Raw genomic sequence first — 14,809 nt, 5'->3', positions numbered from 1 at the left:
AATCACCTACAACCACAGAGATGGAAAGGGGTATGGACGGAAATTTCATAGATAAGATTACATTTGATCTAGGCCTTGAAAATGAGAGGCAATACCACATAAAGAGAACACTCAAACATTCTTTACTTAAAAGAGTAGCCCATTGCCGTATTTTTTTCTACTCTTCATCCCCTGCTCATGTCCCAACGCCTTGAAATTTACATTTCACCCAATTCAACTTTTCTAACCAATTTCTCCAGTCACCTCCTGGTTGCCAGATTCAATTGTAATTTTCAGTCCTGATCTCAAATTATCCCTTGGAAAACCCTGTTGGTCTTGACCTTTTTGAAACCCTTCTCTGGTTCTCATCATCTGCTCTCTCATACTGACCCCCATCTCGCCAACAGCTCCTTCTGTTCCTTCTGTTCCCCAGGGCTCCTTGCTCATGTCTATTACTTTTTGGTCCCATACAGCCTTCCTAGATAATTTTACCACCTCCATGGCTCCCACTCCTACCTTGCTCTGAAGTCATAAATTTAAATTCTAATTTCCTATTTCTTTCTTAAACTCCAAACTAATCTTTCCAACTAGTCACTTACCCACCAATCTGGCCAACCTGTAAATGCCCTAAACTCAACGTCCTGAAACCTAACACATCCTTTCTCCCTAAACGTCCTCCTATGTTCCTTATTTCTACCTAGAACGTGAATGCACACTCTTTTACACCTCTGTACCTTTTTACGTTCTGTTTCCTAGCTAGGGATTCTTTTCTGGAGATGAACTACTGAGAAAGGTTCATCTGTAAATCATTAACACACTTGTCACCTCCTCTGTGACAGACCAGGAAGCAACATGGTGTCCTGAAAAATAACAGATCCAATTTTAAATCCTTATTCCAGCATTTATTATGTAGGCATATAACCTTAACCCCACTGAGCTTACCTTTCCTCAGCTGTAATATCTACCTCAGAGGGTCATCAGCTTCAACTGAGATGATCTACGTAAAAATTCTAGTATAGGAAACAGCACCTGGGAAATGAATGTATGTCATCTTCTCCCACCCCTCCTCACTGGGCGACCAGAGCACGCGTACCCGCAGCCCTGGTTATATGGTGTCCGCATTCTAATCCTCCAGACTCTGAGCTCTCCAATGGAAAAGCCTGGAACCCAGCACCACCAGGGGGCGCTCAGGACATATTTAATTAATTACAGTAAGACCGGAGATACTATAGCATCCAATTCTCAAACTCAGGATCTTGAGCCATTGTCACTGAGGAAATGATGGTACTATCAAGAAAAACAGAGAAATTGAAGATGAAGTCCTTTGGGGAATAATGTGAAGAATTAGCATGGGGCACAATGACTTTTATAAAGAGCCGAAGAAAATTGCTCAGCAGGTATTTGGGGCTGTGCCTGGGGGGCACATTTAAGTAACAGGGGTATGGGAAAAGTGACAGCAGCAAAGGAAAAGGGTAGGGGGACATAGGACTATGCAGTGACAGAGAAATGAAAAAAGGAAGGAATTTCAGGACAGAAGCAGAGACCATGGTGCTGAATACAAAAGAGAGTTTCCCAGAATTAGGATAAAAAAGAGGCTCTGGGATTTTGGTCAAAGAGGAGAAAACACAATAATGAAGTCAGAACAGATTGCAAGGGGTTAAGTAGCGAGGGAAAATCTCCAAGGTAACTAAACCACATCTAGAATCTGTATGTGTGTAAATGGGCAGAATTTTCAATTCCTAACGTTTGATATTACCAGCAGCAGAGCTGAGGCCAGAACCCAGGTTTCCTGTCTCCCAGCTGTCCTGATTCCAACACACCATGCTGGAAAGCACACACATCTTGTGTCCATTCATTCTCCCACCTCTACCCCATCACAGCTCCAGGACTCTTATCTAAACATTGGCCAGCAGTCTCATTCAACTAAAGGCTAAGAATCTGATTGATTCCTGCCTTGCATCATTGACAATTTCATCCCTCAGGAGGCTGAGGGAGCAACTAGAGGAGCAGCTTTTTCTCAATTAATTTTAATCAACAGTCAGTCTTGAATGATGGAGTAGACGTGATAGGAACTTTGGGGGGAAAGTGATGAAATTGTAACACTCAAAAAAGAGAAAACTGGTCAAAGTCAGACATGACTCATGAAATTTAAGACCATGGATTTTATGTGTGATTCCTCACCCTTCCATCCCCAGGGCATGGGGTTCCTAAATGGAAAACAGGGCCCTGAACCTAGTGCCAAATATTTCATTTATTATTATTATCATTATTATTATTATTATTATTATTAATGACTTGGATAAACTCATTTATATTAAAAGTGAAGATGACATAAAACACAAAGAGAACTTACAGAACTGGATCTGGACCTCAAGACCAGTCAACAGGCTAGCAGGATGAACTGAAATGAATAAGATTGATTTTAATTAAAAAATATAAAGCTCTGCCCTAGAGTTAAAAAAAATAGAAGACATATAGGATGGGGATAGGATAAAGATAGTAAACAAATTTAGGCTTTAAGAATTTAGGCATAAAGATTAAAACTCTCAATGATAAGCCCTTAAAAATGAAATATAACCTATACCTTGAAAACAGGAGAAAAAAGAATGGGGACTTTTAAAATCAAACAGAAAACAGGAAAGGAAAAAAGAAGAAATGATAAAATAAAAGTGAAAAATAGATGGCATGAATGAGTCCAATTATATCAGTTTTTTTCAACAAATATAAATGAGTAAGCTCACCTGTTAAAATTCAGAGTATCACATAGGATTTAGGAAAAAAAACAGCTATATATCATACACAAGAGACAACCCTAAGATAAAATAATATTAGAAATTTGAAAATTATGTAATGGCAAAAGAAATGCAGAAAAAAATCTTGGCAGAAAATTTCTAAAACAGTAATATTTTTACATGAGAAAATAGACTTTTTGAGAAAAGGATTCAAGTGAGTAAATAGGGCCACTAAATTTTAATCATAGGGACTTCTCCAGGAAGAGATAACAATCATAAATTGCATGCAGAATCGTAGGATGGAAAAGCTCAATTTAATAGTAGTTCATGTAAAAGGGATGGCGTTTTGCTTTCATGAGTTAAATAATGGCCCTGGGATTTACAGAGTTGCCTCCAAAAGTCATTGCAATCATGGCTAACACTGATAGTGCATAAAAGAGCTCAAGTTAAGAGCCACTTTCTCTACCCTGTCAAAATGTATCTGGAATACAGTCCTCAGGTGTGGGTATGTCATCGTTGACGTGGTCAAACTGGAGAACAGCCAGCAGAAATTGACCAGCATAAAAACAGTATAAAAAAAGACATCACCTAAGTAACAACTAAAGGACAGGAGATATCATTCAAGAAAAAAGTTTAGAGGAGCATGTCAACCAAAGTGGGCTCTAGAATAGAGCAAATCTCACTACAGGGAGCTTCCCAATCATTCTTAACTACTCTTTCCAACCCGGTCTTCCTATAAAAATACCAGAAGAAAATTAAAGAAATAGTTTTCATAATGTCATAGTGAAAAAAGTCTTTCCTAACCATAACATGAGATCACGTCCATAAATGAAAAGATGACTTTTTTTAACGAGGTAAATTTTTGAAATTTTGCATAGAGAAAGATACAGTAAACCAAAATTAAATAAAGATACAATAAACAACAGAGAGACAATACACACTGTTAGTGACGATGCAGGGAAAATGAATTACTTATACATGGTTGGTGAGAATGTAAAATGGTACAGTCACTTTGGAAAACAGTTTTGAAGTTCTTAGAAAGGTTAAATATTGAGTTACTATATGACTCAGCAATTGTACCTAAGAGAAATGGAAACATATGTCCACATAAAAAACTTTCATGTTAATGTTCATAGCAGCATTAATTTTATAATAGTCCAAAAGTGGAAACAACCCAAATGCTATCATTTGATGAGTAGATAAAATAATATGGTATATCCATACAATGGAATATAATTCTGCAATAAAAAGGAATGAAGTAATGGTACATGCTACAACATAAATGGATCTTGAAAATGTTATTTATGTTAAGTGAAATAAGCCAGTCACAAAAGACCATATATTGTATGATTTTATTTATATGAAATGTCTAGAATAGGAAAATCCAGAGAGAGTACATTAGTGGTTACCTAGAATTGGAGGGAGGGGTTAGGAGTGATTGCTAATGGGTATAGAGTCTCTTTGAGGTTGATGAAAAACTTCTAGAGTTTAGACCAGGGGTGTCCAAACTTTTTTCAATGTTTTTTACCAAGGGCCATATGCGGTAAAATACACAAACAGCCAGGCCACTCACTCGAGGTGAAGTATGTATTGCCTCACCTGGTTTATTTAAGTAAACTAAATATATTTTTGGAATTTGCTGCGGGCCAATTAAAAATGGATTGTGGGCTGCAGTTGGCCCACGGGCCGCAGTTTGGACACCCCTGGTTTAGACAATAGTGAAAGTTGCACAACTCTGTGAATATACTAAAACCATTGAATTATATACTCTAAGTGGTAATAAACTGTATAGTACTAAATACACACACACACACACACACACAAATTAATACAAGCAAACTGAGGACCTGTGAATAGCACAGGTGGATTGTATCAATGCCAATATCTTAGTTGTGATATTATACTACCATCTTGCAAACTGTTACCGTTGGGGGAAAACGTAAAATGTACACAAGATCTCTCCGCATTAATTTTTACAACCGCATGTGGATCTACAGAAGCTGCAAAAAACTTCAGTGCTGGCAGAGCAATACTACCTACTGCTTCTTCTCTCTGTTTTCCAATCATGTGTGAGTCATCTCATTGACGTGGTCTAAATCAGAACCAGATGGCACAGGATTCCGAGACATGGTGTCCTAGGCTTCCAGCCCCTCTGACACAGGGAGATCACAGAAGAGAGTAGAGATGAAGGCCAATATATATATATATATATATATATATATATATTTATATATAAAATTTATATTCATATATACATATTCACATACAGGCATATATCATTATATAAATTATAATTAGCATAAATATAAATTAATATGTATATATATGTATATAGTCTGACAATTAAGTCACCACCTTGCCACTGTGCACTTACATTGGCAACACTGTATAATCAGCTCAGTAAGGTTTCATAACCTCGGTATATCAGTGTCTCACAGCTGTGTTCATGTACATGTGTGGCAGTGTCTTTCTGAGTGGCGTTCATTATCATTGTTGCATGTTTTTGTGTGTCATAGCAAGAATGTCTGAGCCTGAGTTAGAGCAATGAACAAACATTAAATTTCTTGTTAAACTTGGCAAGAATGGAAGTAAAATCAGGGACATGTTAGTCCAAGTTTATGGGGATAATGCCATGAAGAAAATGGGAGTGTACAAATGGATTTAAGGTTCTTCTGAGGGGAGAGAACGCATCACTGATGAAGAGAGGTCAGAGCAGCCAGTAATACGCAGAACTAATGAAAACATTGCAAAAATTCATCGAATTGTGTGTCAAAATTGTCAGCTGACTGTGAGAAGCATAGCAGACCAACTAAACATCAATAGAGAAAGTTAGGAAAATCTTAACTGAAAATCTTGGCATGAGAAAGGTGTGTGCAGAAATGGTCCCAAAGGAGCCTTGCATCACGACAATGCACCAGCTCACACAGCACTGTCTGTGAGGGAGTGCTGAGCCAGTAACCAAATAACTGTATTGGCACACCTTCCCGACTCAACTGATCTGGCCCCCAATGACTTCTTTCTTTACCCAAAGATAAAGGAAATATTGAAAGGAAGATATTTTGAGGACATTCAGGACATCAAGGGTAATATGACGACAGCTCTGATGGCCATTCCATAAAAAGAGTTCCAAAATTGTTTTGAAGGGTGGACTCGGCACTGGTGTCAGTGTGTAGCTTCCCAAAGGGTGTACTTCGAAGGTGACCATATGATATTCAGCAACGAAGTATGTATCACTTTTTCTAGGATGAGTTCATGAACTTAATTGTCAGTCCTCGTGTGTGTGTGCGTGTGTGTGTGTGTGTGTGTGTACACAGAAGGTGCCAAAAAATATATACGCATTTTAAGAAAGGAAAACTGTATTAAAACTGTAATACTCTATACATACCGATAACAAGATGAATACAAGTCACGTTTGACTTCTGCAATTACAAGAGGTGCTCAAAGTGGTTACCATCAGCGTCCAGACACTTCTGATTATAGTGAACTACTGCTTGAGTAACGTTGAGACATGTCTGGATGCTGATGGTAACCACTTTGAGCACCTCTTGTAATTGCAGAAGTCAAACGTGACTTGTATTCATCTTTCGTTATTGGTATGTGTGTATATATATACATATATATATATATATATACATATATATATATATATATATATATATATATATATATATACAGGCTAAGGCACTGATGTATGCTACAACATAGAGGAACCTTTAAAACATTATGCTAAGTGAAAAAAGCTAGATTTAAAAAAAAAGCCACATATTGCATGATTCCTTTTATTTGAAATATCCAGAATAGGTAAACCCATAGAGAAAAACAGTATTTAGTAGTTGTTGCCAAGGAATGAGGAGAGGGAGGAATGGGGAGTGATTACTTATTGGGTATGAGGTTTATTTAGGGGTAATGAAAATGTTCTAGAATTAGATAGTGGTGATGGCTGAACAACATTGTGAATACACTAAAAATCACTGAATTGTCCACTTTAAAGGCAACCTACTGAAGAAGAGAAAATATTTGTAAATGATATATTTGATAAGGGGTTAATATCGAAAATACATAAAGAACTCAATACAGTTCAACATAAAAAAAAAAAATCTGATTAAAAAATGGGCAGAGGATCTGAACAGACATTTCTCCAAAGAGGCCAACAGGCACATGAAAAGATGCTCAATACCACTAATCCTCAGGGAAATGCACATTAAAACCACAATGAGATATCACCTGTCAGAATGGCTACTATCAAAAAGACAACTAAGAATAAGTGTAAGTGAAGAAGTGGAGAAAAATTAACCCTCGTGAACTGTTGGTCAAATTGTAAACTGGTACAGCCACTATGGAAAACAGTATGGAGAGTCCTCAAAAAATTAAAAATAGAACTATCTTACTACCCAGCAATCCCAATTCTGGGTATTTATACAAAGAAATCCAAAACATTAATTCAAAAAGATATATGCACCCCTATGTTCACTGCAGCATTATTTACAATAGCAAAATATGAAAGTAACCTAGGTGCCCACTGATAGACAAATGGATAAAGAGGATGTAGTACATACAAGGCGTGATCACAAAATATGGTGAATGCTGCTGCCGAGTGCCATCCAACGGAAAGGCAGGGATCTTCAATACGGGAAGTGGCACATCGAACCTTTGTAAGAGTGTGTGACAAGTTTCAACTTGTTCAGGGCAGTCAGTCAGGTGTGAGCTATGGTTGAAAGAAGCTATGTTTTTAAACTGTGCTGTAAATCATCCTCCATCATGACAACACTCCGTGTCACATCATTTCTGGTATATGGCAATTTCTGTCAAATGAAAACATTACGGTGTGTCCTCATCCAACTTATTCACTGGATCTGGCACCGTGCAACTTCTGCCTCTTCCCCAAAGTCAAAATAACCATGAAAGGTGAACATTTTGAATCAATTCAGGACATCAAGGCAGCCATAACAGCACAGCTAAAGACACTCATGAAAGAGGACTTCCAGAACTGCTTCAGAAAGTGGCAAGAATGATTGGATAGGTGTGTTTGAAGTGAGGGGGAGTATTTTGAGGGGATTAATGGCAAGGTGTCTTTTACTGTAATACTTTTTTCTTTATTTAAACATTCACCGTATGTTTTCATCACACCTCATATATACAATGGAATATTACTCAGCCATAAAAAGCAATGAAATCCTGGCATGTGCGACAACATGGATGAAACTAGAGGGTATTATGCAAAGTGAAATCAGTCAGAGAGAGACAAATACCATATGATTTCACTTATATGCAGAATCTAAAAAACAAAATAAGCAAACAAAACAGAAACAAACTCAGGGGTACAGAGAACAAACTGATGGTTGTGCGTGAAAAAGCTGAAGTGATTAAAAAGTACAAATTGCCAGTTATGAAAATACTCACAGGGATGTAAAGTACAGCATAGGGAATATAGTAATAACATTGTAATAACTGTGTATGGTGTCAGGTGGGTACTAGACTCATCGGAGTGATCATTTCATAAGTTATATAAATGTCTAATCACTATGTTGTTCAACCTAATATAATATTGTACGTCAACTATAGTTAAAAAATATTTTTTTTAAAAAATGGTTAAAATGGTAGATTTTATGTAATGCAAATTTTATTTCAATTACTAAGGATAGTAAACAGCCCTGGGTAACAATAACGTATGGCATATAATGGTATTAGAGTCTAGGGGAAGCGAGAGAGACCACGTGGTTCTGGGGTCATCAGGGATGGCTTCGTGAAAGGGGAGGAGTTTGGGACCTGAAAGGAGCAGGATAACAAACATTCCAAAGATGATCAATAACAGCTTGTGGAATTGAATTCAACTATGAAACATTTCAAGAAGAGGTGTCAGCAAGGCCACCAAGAGAGCAAGAACTAGGACAAGTCCTGTGGGTAATTAATCAAGTTCTCTGGGTATGGAAGATTTTAACAGTGGCGGAGTAGGCACAGATAAGGCACACACAAAGAAAGATTTAACATTCATATAAACATTTTACACTGAAAACTCCTGCCCAGATAATGCTTTCTCCAATTTCTATTGTTTTTGTTTCTAATTACAGAAATAATATAAAAGAAGACACAGGTGTAGTTGTTCAAAGATTCTATGCCCGTCAGAAGGTCATGCTGTGGGACAAAGGATTTCAGTGGCTTTCAACAGAATTTCTGAATTCTAAAAATGTCTCACTCATTCCACATGCCCATTACGAATGGGCTGTGGCCATGCTCTACATCGTCTCCACTCTGGAACCCAAGCTAACTGAGTAGTCTCTACCTGGAACTGTCATCATGGCAAAGAACAATTAAACTGCATACTGAACCTTCAAGCTTCTGCTCAAAAGGGACATCTCTTCCAGTCTCCTCCCACTGGTCAAGTTAGTCACCTGGCTTTGCCCAGCTCAACAGGATGGGGAAGGAACAGCAAATATGGGTGACCAGAAAATCTATCTATCACTAGTTCCAATCCTGGCCTGCTGTATAATAGCTTTTGGCAAAGTTCCTTATATTCTCAGAGATTCAGAGTCTTCATTTATTAGATGAGGAGAATTAGTCCTATACTATGGAATTATTCTGAGGATTAAATGAGATCATGTAAGTAAAATGTTTGGTGCAATGCCTGGAACATAGTAATTGTTCACTAAAATGAACTGCTCTTGAAGGGCAGGGATTGCTTTTTTCTCACTGTTTACTCAAAACCTAGCACAGTTCTGGCACACCATAAGTACTTCAACTGATGCTTGGTAAATAAATGAATGAATGAATGAATGAATGAATGAATGAATGAATGAATATTCACTAAAGAAAATTTAAACAGCATAGAAAAGTGTTGAGAATAAAATAAAATAAACTTACTCTTTTTCAATTAGCGGCCGATGTGCAGGGAATGCACTGATGAGCAAGTTATAGGTCCTTTGTAATTTACATCCTTCCGTACCTTGGCTCACACCTGATGCAGAAATCAAGCTTAAATGCACAGACTCTGCTTGTCTTTTGGCTGAACACTATTTCTGAATAACCTTTCTAGCTCAGCAGGGGCCTGGCAATAAACAATCCTTGTGGAGTCTGGTATCAGACAGGGCACTGGATTGTGCTGGGAACCTCCAGAAGGTAAGAACAAGAGACAGGAAATGGAAGTTGCTGCCCAACTTTGTCCTTCCTGTACGGGGTCTCCAAAGAATGGAACCCCTCTCTGCCAGGATTCAGTTTGCTTATCATCAACTCAGGATAACAGAGACATTCTTTTTGAGATTAAAATTTTTTTTTAAGTCCAATAATTTAAATTTATACCAATAGGTATGGAAAAGAGGGAATGCAAATAAAAATCACGAAAGCCCACCCTGACTAACTACAAAATTATATCTACTTCTTTTTCATATTCTTATTTCAAATAAATGAATTATATACTAAATTTGCTTTTGTAATGTAAATATTTTAATTACTTGTAGACCCCTTGATTGGCATGCCCAATATTATAAGGGTTTACTACAGGTAATATAATGTGTCCAACACACATAACTAGGTGTGCACACACGTGCAATACACACACACATATACACTCACACACACACACACATACTCACGTATATAAGAAGAGACATAATGGCTGTCCTAAGAGCTCCTCTAAGGAATAGAAATCCTTGTTCTGTGTAGACTAATTGGTTGAAGCCACAGGGAAATGTTTCTCCATTAAATAGAAGACTTTTCAAACAGACGGCCTCGGAAGACCCTTAACCCTGAGATGCAATGATACAGGTAATAGCTTGGTTTAACTTGAAAAGCCCATCGGGCAAATGTTCCATTGTATTTATGGTTCTTTCTATTGTCTGACAACAAATGCTTGTGAGCACCTGTGCTTTGCCCCCCACTCTGCTGAGTCACCTTCCACCTGGGCAAACAATAGACGCCCATAGGAAGTTCAATGACATGGCCAACAATGACACAACAGCTCATAATGTCACAGGAGGAATGAGGTTAATTGCCAAGAATGTGTCACAGACGATCAGTGTAAAGGGATGGATAGATATTCCAAAATTCACTGTGGCAGCTGCCTAGTCTATAGACTTAGATTAACTATACTATCAGCAAAACAGATTTTTCAGGCAGATGTTTCAGTAAAACCTCCACCCAACTCTCAAGTCCTTGACTCCACTCCTAACACCAGCACTCCCCCTGACACACACATTCACATAATTACAACTCCCCAGCTACACGCTCCATGAGGAACACCTCTTCCACATACACACACACACACACACACACACACACACACACATGCACACATTACTCTGTGGGGAAGGCTTTTAATGGAATGGCTCTCACACTGTGAATTGTGCCACCTTTGTATTTCTCTCCATTTTTTCCCCTTTGATATGACCACCTGTTCATTACTAAAAGTCAAAAGCTTCCTTATAGGACTTTAGAACTTGGTTGGACAATCAAACCACGGTATCCGGTCGCTTGTAAAATACAGACAAGATCTGAGAGGGACCGAGAGAGATTTGAATACGGAGGATTCTGAGAAGAGGGTGGACATGACCACTATTCCTCAAGTATCTAAAAGGAATCAGCAGGCTTGCCCTGTCTCACCTCAAAAGGTACAAGTCAGGGTGATGAATTTGGCTCAACCTACAGCAGGACTTTGAGCAGGCCGTGCTGCCCAGTGGTGGCGTGAGCAGTCTTAGGAAACAGTGAGCTCTTTGTCACCAACAGAGTTCAAGCTAAGGAGCGGCAAATGCCTGGTGAGGATGATCTAGGAGCCTGGCCTGAAAAGCCTTGAAGCCTCCCTCACTCCTGGAGCCTCTTCTATTTGATCCCAGGAGTGCTTTGTCATCAAGGAACAGGTAAGTATGAGTGAATAAGATTCCTACGACAAAGCCTTGAGAAACAGCATAGGGGTCAAGACCATTTGAGGAGAATGGAGGGATTAGACTCAGGTGTCTGAATGAGAGGCTTCGCCTAGGAGATGACAGAGAGAAGTTAGTTCAGGATTTAATTCCAGGTGACTTTGAACGCCAAGATTAAAAAATATGGATTTTTGTTTGAAAGGTTGTTCGTTACAAACTGGTAGTCAATCGATGCCTGTTTAGCTGAACTGCTGTGTTTTAAAGGTATTTGGTCCCAGTACAAGCAGTTAAGAGCCTATGCCTTATAGTCAACAGACTTTACACATTTACATTACCTTCCGTCTACTGTGACTGCTGCCACAGATGATGATAAATCACTTACGACTTTACAATGGGAAAGTGGAATGACCACGATCGTAGGGACATCAGCCCAGCAGGCCATGCAGCGCGGACCTGAGGCCAGGGAGTCTACAGCATTTCCACTGTGATAGTCCAGGCACGAGAAATTTAGGCCCAAACCGGAACAGTGTCAGTGGGAGAGGAAATGAAACTAGAGATGCAAGACAGGTCAGAAGGAAGATGTGATGAGAGAAGAGAAGTGTCTATGGAGAAAAAGTCTGTATTGTGTACAAGTCCACATTCACCCACGATAAGCTGTGTGACTTAGGGAATGTTACTTAACAGCTTTGTTGCTTTATTTGCGAAAGGTACATAATGGGGATAAAAGTCTCTATTCTACAGTGCCATTTTAAGAATTTGTAATAGTTTATGTAGACCTAAAGTTCCTAGCACAGGCCCTGTCACACACACAGTAAGCATTTCATAACTGATAGAAAATTTTACTGAATATGACTATGAAAATAAAATTATGTGATTATGCATGTGTGTGTGTGGTGCACTGACAGATTGAAAGTAGAAGTCCAAAACTACTCATTTGAATGCAAATTTGAAGAAAAGGTGATGAACTAAGTCCTTTTGAGTCTGAAAAACAATGGTGCACAGGATATATCCAGGTATAATTTTCTAGCTGAAAACTGACAATATGTACATGCAGGTGGGGAAAAGTTGGACTGAAGCTTCAGATTAATTGGGAAGATTTGGGCGGCAAATAACCAAAAACTCAAACTCTGTCAGCTTATACAATAAAGGAAACAGATTATCTCCAACAAGGGGAAGTACAGAGGTGGGACAGCTCAGGATTATTTATTTTAAGGGTTCTGCAATGTCCTGAGGGACTCGGTTCTTTCCACCTTTCCCCCAGCAGCCTGGACATGCCGGCTTACCGCTAGGCCTACTATCCTCTCACATTAAGACATCACAATGAGCCACTCTTCCTGCGAGGAAACACTTGCTAGATATCCCCCAATGTATTCACCCTCTCTTCCCTTTGGCTAGAATTTGGGATAAATTCTCCTCCCTAAACCAAACATTGGCAAGAAGACTTGGACTCCTGAATTTGGTGTAGATTAATCTGGATATACCCCTGCATCAGTAGGGGGAAATGTGGACACCCAGATGAAAGACAAGAATGGCTGCCGGGCAGTGGTGTCTTACCAGCTTGTACCGCTGCCTGAAGTGACGCAAGGTGGTAAGATACCATCTTGGTGTCTTGATGGCTTCTGATGACATCTCTCACTGTCACATGCCTCCTGCAGAAGACAGCTGCCTTCTTGCTGCTGACCCCTTCCACCTCCTTTCCAGCCTCTGGATTTTCATGTCCTTCAAGGCGACATAGCTGTACCTCATCTCCTCCAGGCATCCAGACTGAAGTCATCACCATGGTCCTGGAACTAGTTCAATGGAGCAAGGCAAAGAGGGGTGGCAGTTTCTCACTTCCCCACACCACCTGCTGCCACCCCCCCCCCCTCTGCCATTGTCTTTGCAAAACCAGGGTAGATTGGATCAGTTACATGGACTGCCTGAGTCCCCCACCCCACTGAGTCACACAACAGGCAGGAAGCTGGAAAGGCTGGCTGGCTGACAGATGGAGGCAAAGGGTGGGTGGCAGATGGTGGAAGGTTGCTCAGTTGCAAAGAGGGGCAATAAACGCGGGTCCTAGAAGAACATAAGCCCTTTGTCTCCTTGATTCACATGACAAACTCACTTTCAATCGGCATAGGGATTCCTGTCCTTTCCTGAGGTCCCTGTTTATGACTGGCTGGGAGATGGCATTGCAGCGTCAGACTACATCGCTGACCATCTGCAGTTCTCTGGATAGGGCAAAGGGGAAGAACCCAGCTGGATTTGGAACCCTCACCTCACTGTCACTAAACAGGAAATTCATAATAAGCCAATCTAAAAACGCTGGCAGGAAAAGATCATTAACCCATCTCCCTGTGTCTTGCAAGGTCTAAATCTAAATCAGCCCCAAATGACAACATTTTCTTGTAACATTTATGAAAATATCACAAACTTTCCACGGACTCCCTTGGAAACAAACACACCACCAGTGAGACAGTTTGCTTTAAAAGTTTAACCCGCTGGCTCCGAAGCATTTCGTAAGTGGTCCCTCAAGAAAACCGTTCATCATTTTTCCCTGGGTTGGGTCCACATTTTAAAAATTATTGCTTTAGAAAGACTTCCACGAATAATTAATTTCCTCTCCCATTTTATATTGTTAAAAGTCATATTCAACTGGGGATTTAATAAAAAAACAGAAATGGCTATCATACGATTTGCACTAAACATTTTTTTTTTTTTTTTTTTTTGAAATAATGCTTCCTTTATTTCATGGCTGGTAAATTCATATCCAAGACTACAGTCTATGATCCAGGTCTTCAGATTCTTTTTTTTTTTTTTTTTTTTGTTGTCATCTGTTTTATTTTTATTTTTTTTTATTTTTTTTTTTTTTAGGGGAGGTGCTTAAATGTTTTAAATATTTTTTCCATTAAACATTTTTTAAAATTTTAATTGAAATGTAATGTGCTATAGAAAAGCATATGTGTCAAAAGTGTATTGCTCAATTTATCTTCACAAATTAAACTCACCCACATAACCAGCACCCCGATGAAGAAGCAGAACATGATCAACACCCTTGATTGTCAGCCCCTCATCCTCCCTTCCTGTCTCTATGTACCACCATCCCTTAAGGGTAACCCCTTTCCTGACTTCTAGTAACACAGTTTCCCTGTCTTTGGGCTTTATGTAAATTGGTCTACAGTATCTATTGTCCCTACCTACTTTTAGTCAGCATTGGCTGATAAGATCCATGTTACACATATTTAAAGATAATTCATGAATATAACATAA

The 14,809-nt window shown here is 39.1% G+C and overlaps 1 long non-coding RNA gene across 1 annotated transcript in view; it reads right to left on the bottom strand.

Moving 5' to 3' along the window:
- LOC141572217 (uncharacterized) overlaps nt 1-14,809 on the bottom strand; it is a 56,579-nt gene that overhangs the window by 31,075 nt on the left and 10,695 nt on the right. Inside the window, exon 3 of the long non-coding RNA XR_012497469.1 lies at nt 13,115-13,350. This is a non-coding gene — a long non-coding RNA (uncharacterized LOC141572217). The remainder of the gene's footprint in view (nt 1-13,114; nt 13,351-14,809) is intronic.

This window comes from Rhinolophus sinicus, linkage group LG01 (genome assembly GCF_036562045.2).
Source record: "Rhinolophus sinicus isolate RSC01 linkage group LG01, ASM3656204v1, whole genome shotgun sequence".
Taxonomy (NCBI): Eukaryota; Metazoa; Chordata; class Mammalia; order Chiroptera; family Rhinolophidae; genus Rhinolophus; species Rhinolophus sinicus.
The sequence above is the reverse complement of the archived record's forward strand: the minus strand, read 5'-3'. Positions and strand labels throughout refer to the sequence as shown.